The 8,438-nt window shown below is 42.6% G+C and overlaps 1 protein-coding gene across 1 annotated transcript in view; it reads right to left on the reverse strand.

Moving 5' to 3' along the window:
* Positions 1 to 7,764, reverse strand: part of dusp7 (dual specificity phosphatase 7) — a 29,414-nt gene extending 21,650 nt beyond the window's left edge. The window contains exon 1 of the mRNA XM_057846304.1: positions 7,705 to 7,764. The gene's annotated coding sequence lies outside the window, so the exon portion shown is untranslated. The remainder of the gene's footprint in view (positions 1 to 7,704) is intronic.
* Positions 7,765 to 8,438: the final 674 nt, after the last annotated feature.

Raw genomic sequence — 8,438 nt, forward strand, 5'->3', positions numbered from 1 at the left:
TGATGCCAGAGGTCAGAGGAGAATGGCCAGACTGGTTCGAGCTGATAAAAAGGCAACAACCAAGGTAGGCAGAAGAGCATCTCTGAAAGCACAGTACGTCGAACCTTGAGGCAGATGTGCTACAGCAGCAGAAGACCACGCCGGGTGCCACTCCTTTCAGCTAAGAACAGGAAACTGAGGCAACAATTTGCACAAGCTCATCGAAATTGGACAATAGAAGATTGGGAAAACGTTGCCTGGTCTGATGAGTCTCGACTTCTGCTGCGACATTCGGATGGTAGGATCAGTATTTGCCATGAACAACATGAAAGCATGGTTCCATCCTGCCTTGTATCAACGGTTCAGGCTGGTGGTGGTGGTGTAATGGTGTGGGGAATATTATCTTGGCACTCTTTGGGCCCCTTGGTACCAATTGAGCATCGGTGGAACGCCACAGCCTACCTGAGTATTGTTGCTGACCATGTCCATCCCTTTATGACCACAATGTACCCAACATCTGATGGCTACTTTCAGCAGGATAATGCGCCATGTCATAAAGCTGGAATCATCTCAAACTGGTTTCTTGAACATGACAATGAGTTCACTGTACTCCAATGGCCTCCACAGTCACCACATCTTAATCCAATAGAGCATATTTGGGATGTGGTGGAACGGGAGATTCGCATCATGGATGTGCAGCCGACAAATCTGCACCAACTGTGTGATGCCATCATGTCAATATGGACCAAACTCTCTGAGGAGTGCTTCCAGCACCTTGTTTAATCTATGCCACGAAGAATTGAGGCAGTTCTGAAGGCAAAAGGGGGTCCAACCCGTTACTAGCATAGTGTACCCAATAAAGTGGCCGGTGAGTGTGTGTGTGTGTATATATATATATATATATATATATATATATATATATATATATATATATATATATATATATATATATATATATATATACAGTTTTAATGTATCACAAAGGAGTATGACATACATCCATTGTGATCATTCAAGGTACCTTGTTAATTAGGAGAAATCAGCAAACAGGAAGGGGTTATGTGGGACAAAGGAAAAGAGGGGGAGAGAGAGAGAGACAGAAAAAAACACAACAACAAGAAATACATTAATCGCCTACTCTAACTATGAATATGTTGGAGCTAGTATATACATATAATATATATATATATATTTTTTTTCCCCCGGTTGACACCATGTGGGGGGCCTGATAACCAAGGAAATGGGGGGGGGGGGGGGGTCTGAGAGGTAAGTGATCCACATCCATGTGGTCTAGAACCCAGTATTTGTGTGACTCGTTTGCAATTGTGAGTATGGTGGCATCATATTCTATGCTGTCTCTTCGCTAATCCTGACACCGAGCAATATTTAACATATCGTAGGTATTATAAGTTTTTGCCCGAAATCGAAACTTTTTTTCCCAACAGCTAAAGAATCATTAAATTTTCACATCAGAAACTTCATTCATGAGAAAAGCATGCAGAATCATCTTAATTTTATTCAAAAAAAGCAAAATGTATATTTTTCTATATACAATGACAACTTAATGAACTTACTGAATTCCAATGTCACAATTGGCTCAGCACATTTTGTCCGCTATCTGGCCCTTGTCTTTCAACAATCACATAGCCTCTTTGCCTATGGCTTGTGGGCCCAAGTCAGCTGCCTGGAATTGTACAAGTCCCTGTCCCTTGCAGTCTCCATCATGCCCTTCTTGACTCTGCTCCTCTTCCTGTCAGTCGGCCACTTGGAGACCTTGTTCTTTCTCGCTTCTGAAGGCCAGTCTTGGAGAAGTTCGCACCAAAACAGTTGAAGTGGGAGCTGCGGATGTGCGGCAAAATGGAAACTCCAGCAGGTGCATGAAGCTGTCCCCGTGGCGCATGGCAAGGGAGAAGAACCTAACCCTGTGCTCTGTCTTGTCCTCCTTGCACAACAGGGAGTGCCACAGCAACATCCCGAAGGCACCATATGGGCCATGGGGAGAGCTTGAGGACCGCCCGGCCTGTCTCCTGCTCTCCCCCGTTGTACAGCTCTAGGACGTCCAGTGTTGAACATCACAGAGGGCGAGTCACCCCTCAAGAGCTCCATGGCGATCTCCATGTTCTCCTGCTGGGCAAGCTACTGCTTGCAGCACTCAGCCACAGAGGAGTTGGCCGGGACCTTCCTGGTGAGGTAATTGGCGTAGTTGCCGACTGAAACGAAATAAAAATCAAATATAAAAATTTAATTGCTGGCGAAAAAATATTTTCAGAGCCAAGTTTCTTTTATAGTCAGTGGGTTGTGGACAAAACTTGCCTGTAATTTGTAGGTATCTCTGTCTTGATCTTCTTCTCCTTGAGGTCCTCGAGTGAGGTGAACTTGTTGCTGTCCATGAACGTGTGCTTCATCCTCCTCCATCTTGCATCCCACAATCCAACACTTCTCCCCATGGTGCTGCACTGAAAGATTTTAGATTCAAATGTTTCATAAAATAAAAGACATAAAAGCTGATTTTTTTTTTTTAATATGGATGCAAAAATGTCTAAATTACAATTTAGAAAAACAAAATCCAGCATGGCGGCCGTCACAAAACAGAGCTTTTTACGTTGAAAATTCTTGTAAATAAATGTGTAAACACTGGAATTTTTTATAGATATGAAGTTAAAGCAGTCTAGATTCTTGGTTAATGGCAAAAAAAGACAGTTATCATTCATTTTACTTAAATAGTTCAAGGTAATGTTAGGCTAATTTTTCCATTCATGTTTTCAGAACGTTTCAAAGTGCATGCATGTTGCTATTTTATAAAATAATTACCTTGAATCCTTGACCAAATTACTCTTCTGACACTCCTGCCTGCTTGCATGCAGTTCAAATTTTGTCATGTTTCAACTTAAATCTGGCGTTAGAATGCAGCATGTATTTGAATTTATCACAGCTCTGCCTGCCTGCGTCGACCTCCTTCGGGAAGCCGTGGCGCAATGTCTGTAGGAGCTGCCCTGTCAACTGAAAGTGAAGTCTAATGGTTAGGAAACAAAACCCCCCATTTATTATTTATTCGGTACTTACGTTTTCAAAGTCTCACATCCACATTTGGAGAGAATGACAAATGCCCCATCATTAGTTAACTAATTCATAGAGATTCATCAAGACCCCAAACATTTAGCGAAAATATTATCGAAATCCCCTTAGTGTAATGATGAGTGTTTTTTTTTTTTGGTTCCTGATACCAAGTGAGAAACCCAACTGTATGGTATCGGCCAATTCCGATACTGTACTGATACCACGTTTTTTGGAAAAAAAAAAAAAAAAAAATCTTTTGATTTTAAATTACGGTATACTCACCTCAGTGTAAAGTAATTACTATCATAGCTAGGTCAGACAGTCAGACAGTGTTTAATCATTTTCTGCCATTGAGGGCATTCACTGCCACCGTCCCACTACAAATGGACTGGACGGCTACTAACGATAAACCCATTCCAATTCACAGTAGAAGGATGATTCAATAGCACATAAATGGACATCTATCAACATTTTAGGGTGCTTTCACTCTAGCACTGTTTGTTCCGTTTTAAACATACCAGAGTTCTTTTTTCGGATAGTCCGCTTCGTTTTGTAAATGTGAACGAGCATCTGAACTCTAGTTCTGACCAAACAAACGAACTCTCGTCCGCTAAAAAATCGTGAGTCTCGGTCCGCTTTAAGCGCACCCTGCTTCGCTGGTGAATGCAACTGGAGCAGGGTGCGCTTTTGCTGCTTTACGTGCAGGTGTGATGCCATGGTCCAAGCTGTGACGCTACTCGCAAGCAATCCTTGGAAGCGGAAGTACAGCGCGCACGGTATTCATATCAACAATGGCCAGATGACAGACGATTAAACAAGGCCAAATGTTTTTGCGCTAAGCAGTTGCATTTGAGCCATAGAATTGGGTTCTAACGTGGCGGTTGCGTTTTGCATCCTGTTCCTGAACGGACCATGTGAAAGTGACTGTGGCCGAGATAGGCGGAGCCTCTTGGGGCGGCTGTTTCGTGAGTCTTGCTCTCCTGGAAGAGGTGACAAATTTACAGTCCTAAAAGTCACAAAAGTGAGAGCGATAATGTGCCTGTGTGACTTGGGTTAGCGGTTCCCATTCGTAGTTTAATTTTCCCCCATGCATTTTTTATGTAGTCCACTTTGCTCGGTGTAGTGGCAGCCGAGTGGGGACTTAATTTATGCTACATTAGGTTCAGCGTCACAGAAACACACCCCCCCCCCCCCCCCCCCCGGAGGGAGGTAGTTCCTCTTCTATTTGTCCAATCAAAGAGTGCGCCTTTTGTCAATGTGATGCTACTCTGCAAGTTTGGTTGGCGCAGTGTGAATGCTGAACCTTTTCAACAAGTCATTTGCAAGTGTTGTTGCGAGGTAGCTCTCCAACCGGACCCTGGTCCTCTTGGTCTAATGTGAAAGCTCCCTTAAGAAAGGCGACAAGTGCTTTTTCCTTTACAGCAGCGTGCATAGCTGACAGTCATCTTGGGTAAGTCGGCAAGTCTGTCGGCCCGTCCATCCATCCATGATCTACTGCTTAGTCTAGGGTTGGGTCGTGGGTCCAGCAGCTTTAGCAGGGAAGCCCAGACTTCCCTCACCCCAGCCACTTCAACTGACTTCTCCAGTGGGATCCCAAGGTGTTTCCAGGCCAGCCGAGAGACATGGTCTTTCTAGCATGTCCTGGGTCATCCCCGGGGGCTCCCACCGGTGGCCCGGAACACCTTTCCAGGAAGGTTTTCTGGAGGTATCCGAACCAGATGCCCGCGCCACCTCAGCTGACTCCCCTTAACGCGGAAGAGGCTTGAAAGTGTGTTACATAACCTTTCCTTTTAACAACACTCAATAAGCATTTGGGAACTGAGGACAGGTGTACAGATTCTCTCAGTCTTAGGGGCCGTTTACATGGTGACTCTCTGAGAATACGAACAATTTCAAATTTGCATTTGCATTTGCATCTCCATTTGAACAATATCGCAACTACGCATGAAAACGATGTAGTATTCATACCAAGCCCTAGGAGGCAGTGCAGATTTACTGGGCGACAGAGAATGATACACTTTGACCCCACCAAGCTCCCTCAGCCCGGAAAAAAATATGCCTGCCCAATGGAAGCGATGTCATTTTTCTTTTGTTCAAAAAGGCAAACGTTCAACATATTTAATTTAAAAATATTATTAAAACAGTACATCAAAGCTGACATTCCGCCATATTTGCTGTTTTTAATGTTTAGTTGCAGCGCTGCGCACGCCCAATGTGACGTGTACGAGTGCTGACGTTAACAACGCGGTCTCGGGCGACAGGAGCCTTTGATATGCATGCCGAGGAAGCCCCCCTTAATTCCCCGCAATCCGATTCTTTCACTTTGGAGGCAGGATTCAGAATTTTCCATCTTCGCCGGCACCATATGCACGCGAGGCGAGTCCGCAACTCAGTCATTGCGTCTTGTGTCGCAGAGTCGCCATGTAAACTGCCCCTTAAAATGATATTTCATCTACTGCCATTGACGTCGACGGATGTCCTATTCATTTGAACTAGGGGAGGGCTGACAGTGATGTCAGTGAATCATCACTGTTGACCATCACAACCATCACAGTTGAAATGGATTGGACGTCCGTTGCCATCAATGACAGCCAATGAGTTATGGTCCGTTGATCATGAAATTCCTTGCAATTGTATGTTCACATGTCGTTGGTTAGTCTTTTGATCATGAGGTGGGAATAGAAAGAAGGCATATACTCCTTTGACTGTACAGGTAGTCCCCAGGTTACGAACGAGATTGGTTCGTACGCTGGCGACGTAACCCGAATTGCCGCGTAAACCGGAATTAACCCTTTACGTAGCCCTAAATACCCCCTAAATCTCTAAATAACTATCCAAAAATATGTTTTATATATCATCTTAATAAAGTAAAGAATAAGATACTGTGAGGTATGTTGTGTTAAAAGCCGTTTTGTTCATTGACTATTCGGGCTGTACTAGCAAGTGAGTCACCTTACCGAGAGAAAAGGGCACTGTAGAAAGAGTAGGGAGGCGAGAGAGGGGAGATATCATGGCCACCTAGTCGCCAGCGTCACCTCTCTAAACGGCAGCCCACCGTCCGAACTCAAACAGCCAGATTGAGACATGAAAGAAGCAGCGGCAGCATGAAAACAAGCAAGCGGCAGATCTGCCGACTGAAAGGTGACGACGCTGCTACTGCTGTGATCCTGACATGAAGAACGGCAACTGGAACTTGATAATGTTTACGCGACTAAAAACAAACAAAAAAAAACAAAAACAAAAAAAAACGACCGGAGCCAAAATTGTAGACGAGACTCCAGGGTCGTAAAGTCGAAATCGTATGACGTAACCCGGGGGACTACCTGTTTATACATACATGTACATATACACTTATATAGAAATGGAACTTTGTGTGTGTCTGTGTGTTCGTTCCCTATGGACTCGGACGGCTGTGCGGATTTTGACAAAATTGTACACATATGTACTTTATGTTTCCTGGAGTGTCATTAGATGGGTTTGATCTTTGTAAGCCTCAACTTAGTGTGGAAAATTTGAAACTCTAAAAATTAGCCATCTTTTGGACAAAAGAAGCATTTCTTGCGATTGCAATGTCGCAGTTGGCTTTCAAACTTTACAGTTTCATGTACAAATTTAAATGTGCTGTGATGATACATTGCAGCTTTGAGTACTCCACAACAAGACACTGGATTTAAAAAAAAATGGAATATTACTAAGGGATTCATTTCGGCTGGATATTAATACTGAACCGACTGTTATTTAATATGTGTTATGCCGGCAACGGTTCATGGGTAGTTCTGGCAACTATAAGAGTGATGGTAGCCGATGTTTTCTGTTCAAGAAAGGCATTGTCTCTTGGGATCGTGCGGTGTATGGGGCACAAGAGCAGCAAGTGTGAAAAATAAAAAGTGTGTCTCTCATTCTTGTCGCTCGTCACAATCCTCTTACACATTGATGAAAAAGCGATAGCGCATTAACTCCTTTATGGTATCCTTTACTACATTACACTTGCATCTATAAAGAAAGTATGTTTTATCTGTGATTTGGTTGTATCGCCTTCACAAACCCGACCAACGCCGGGCCATACTGATATATCTATTTATATAAAACTATTTGACAGTTCAGATGTAAAAAGGACAAGGTTCATCTTGATCTTTGTTGGGAATTGCCGTAACAATCTGCTATCCAGCAGGCTCTAGTCATCGCAGGAGACAAGTGTATCAGGCTATAACGTGAATAAACATTTTTAAAACATAGGACTTTTTTGCTCAGTTTGTGGTTCCCAAAGTGGTAAGCCTCACTCCATCCTTGCTTGTGAACAACTGACCCTTTCAAGAATGCTCTTTCAACAATCTGTTTCAAATTCACCTGAGTAATGACCCAAGAAATTGGAAATCATTTTAATCTGTTTTTAGTTACTTATTACCTTATTGGAATTGGGGTTTTAACAATCAATCACATTTACGCCTTGCTATAGCCTTTATACATAAATAACTTTGTCAGTTATCTTTATTACTCATTTTTCAACATGATTCTGTTGAATGACTGTACAACATTGTACATGTTAGCACCTCCTGTATATACACATGAAAAGTATAATTCTATAGTAAACATGAAATCAGTTTTATAGCAGTGCATGATGTATGGTGTAAATAATGGCCAATGAAGGCCAGTGACATATTTTCTTACCCTTCTACTTGTTTCATCAATAGCAGCAGTTGCAGCATCACTCAAGGCTAGACACTCAAGTCTAAACAATTTTTACAGTCCACTCAGGGTAGATGAGCTATTTATAGTTATTTAGATTCAAAAAAATATTAAGGGAACAAAGGTGAGATCATGGAGAGAAAAGTGATGCGGCAATGATGTGTGATGACACTTACACAAAAGGCTACAAAGAAATGGGTTCGTGTTCCCAGTGGTCTTTCTTCTTCTGTTTAATCTGCAGAATTCACTTTTTTTGTCTAGCGTTATCTCATTCTTATGTTGCATACTTGTGGGTTCACAACCATAGTAAAAGACCCACACAGAACTCTTGACATTTGGATATGATTTTTTAAATCGTGGTACAGTAACAATTGATTTTAGCTCAACGGCAATTCTTCAGAATTCTGTGTCCCCCCCCCCCCCCCCCCCCAAAAAAAAAAATCTGCCACCCATTTGCGATTTATAAAATCACCCATAGACTTCATAATTCCTATTGACCTGACACTTCGTCATTCATTGCGTCAAGCCTTGACATGTCATGTCAGATTTAAGCTTGGATTTTTGAAGAACTATGAAAGCTGTACCGCATAGAAACAGGAAGGATTGTCTCAGGAGTGATTTGCTCGAGGATTCAAGGTAAATATTATATTTTTCGTACCATGCATGCATTTTGAAATATCGTGAAAAAAATCAATAGGAGAATGGGAACCGCTACG

Source organism: Corythoichthys intestinalis, chromosome 9 (assembly GCF_030265065.1).
Source record: "Corythoichthys intestinalis isolate RoL2023-P3 chromosome 9, ASM3026506v1, whole genome shotgun sequence".
Classification (NCBI taxonomy): Eukaryota; Metazoa; Chordata; class Actinopteri; order Syngnathiformes; family Syngnathidae; genus Corythoichthys; species Corythoichthys intestinalis.